We start from the raw sequence: 2,334 nt of genomic DNA on the forward strand, positions 1-2,334 counted from the left end.
AGGAAAATATAGAAGAAAATCATGTGACTTAGGGTCAACCCAGAGTTCTTAGACATGATACCAAAAGCATAACCTTTGAAGAAAAAAACTGATAAATAGAACTTTATCAAAATTAAAAACTTTTGTACAAGTGAGAGACACTGTTAGGATGAAAAAATAAGCTACAGACTGAGAAAATGTTTGTAAATCATGTCTCTGGAATATCATTTGCATTCAGAATATGTAAAGAACTATTAGAGCTCGTGAAGCATCCCAAGAATGGAAAAACAAGCACCACATGTACTCACCATCAAATTAGTATTAACTGATCAACACATAAGTGTGCATATAAGAATAACATCTATTGGATGTCGGCCAGTGGGGAGAGGGGAGCGGGAAGAGGGGACGGGTATATGCATACACAAAGAGTGTGACGCGCACCATCCGAGGGACAGACGCACTTGAAACTCGGACTTGGAGGGGGAGAAGGAGGGACAAGGGCAACATATGTAACCTAAACATCTGTACCCCCATAATATCCTGAAAGAAAAAAAAAAGAACTATAAGAGCTCAACAATAAAACCAAACAACCCAATTTAAAAACGGCCAAAAGACTTGAAGCAACAGTTCACCAAAAAGAACATATAGACGGACTATAAGCGTATTAAAATATCTAACATCCAAGACATCCTCAATTAAAGCTATATTGAGAAACCACTACACACCTATTACAATGGCTAAAATAAAAAACAAAATACTGATAATAGCAAAGGCAGGTGAGAATGCACAACAAGTGGAACTTTATAGATTGCTAGCAGAGATGTAAAATGTTACAGCCACTCTAGAAAACAGTTTAGTGGTTTCTTATAAGGTGACCATAAGACCCAGCAATCTTGTTCCTGGATACTTACCCTGGAAAACTGAAAACCTATGTTTGTATAAAAGCCCATAAGTATACAGATGTTCGCAGCCCTTCTATTCATAATGGGCCCAAACTGGAAACAACTGAGATGTCCTTCAATGAGTGAATGTACAAACAAATAGTGAAACATTCATACAGGGGAACGTTACTCCCAACAAAGAGGAATGGATTCTTTACACAAACAACCTAGTTGTATTTCAAAGACAGTATGCTGAGTAAAAGCAGCCAGTCTCAAAATGTTACATATTGTATAATTCCATTTATATGATATTCTCAAAAATCAAAATATGTTGCTGGGAGTGGTCTGACTACAGAGTGACAACATGAGGGAATATTTTGCTATGATAGAACTGTTTTGTACTTTGATCGTGTTGATGGTTATATGAATCCATACTTGTGTTAAAGTTCACAGAACTTTTATTTTTATTGTATTTTAATTTGAACAATTAAATTTTTAATATAAAAAACTTATTGGGAAAAGTAAAATTAAAATTTAAAGGGAACTTTGAGTTGAAACTTCTTCATTCTAGATCAGCCTCTAAAAAGTCACCTTCACCAAGTGAATTCATTTTTAATTGCTTTAGTTCCCAGTCTATCAAATGCATATAATAATAACTGACCGAACTTTCTCTACATCAGTGGTTCTTAATGTTTTTTGTCTCAGTTCCCATTTATGTTCTTAAAAATTATTAAGAATGCTAAAGAGGCCAGAGGCAGTGGCTCACACCCGTAATCCCAGCACTTTGGGAGGCTGAGGTGGGACGATCACTTGAGGCCAGGAATTCAAGACCAACCTGGGCAACACAGCGAGACCTCATCTTTACAAAAAATTTTTAAAATTATCCAGGTGTGGTGGCATTCACCTGTAGTCCTAGCTACTTGGGAGGCTGAGGCAGGAGGATAGCTTGAGCCCAGGAATTGGAGGCTACAGTGAGCTATGATCACACCACAGCGCTCCAGTTTGAGTGACAGAGTGAGGCCCCCATCTCTTAAAAAAAAAAAGTCAAAGAATTTTCGTATATAGGCTATACTTAATATTTACAATATTAGAAATTAAAACTGAGAACAGGTATAATATATTATTGTCATTTTAAATTGACAATAATAAACCTATTACATATAAATCATTATATACAAATCATTAATATGTTTTAAAATGGTTTATGTTATAGATTCATAAACAGAGATGAAAGTTAATCATTTCTATATGTATGACAATATGTGAAAATTATTGCCTTAGCAAAAACTAGAATCTAATTCTCATGATCCCTGTACTCCTATACTCTTTCACTATATCATATTGCCTCCCAAATGCCTTGCGAGAGACGTAACAAATTCTGTTTATTTCTACCTCTTCTCCTTCTAGACTACATTGGAAAGTATATTAAACATTTCTGGGATCATTTACTTTTACAGTCTAAAAATTTTATTCT

Source organism: Propithecus coquereli, unplaced genomic scaffold, assembly GCF_000956105.1.
Source record: "Propithecus coquereli isolate 6110/MARCELLA unplaced genomic scaffold, Pcoq_1.0 Scaffold65, whole genome shotgun sequence".
Classification (NCBI taxonomy): domain Eukaryota; kingdom Metazoa; phylum Chordata; class Mammalia; order Primates; family Indriidae; genus Propithecus; species Propithecus coquereli.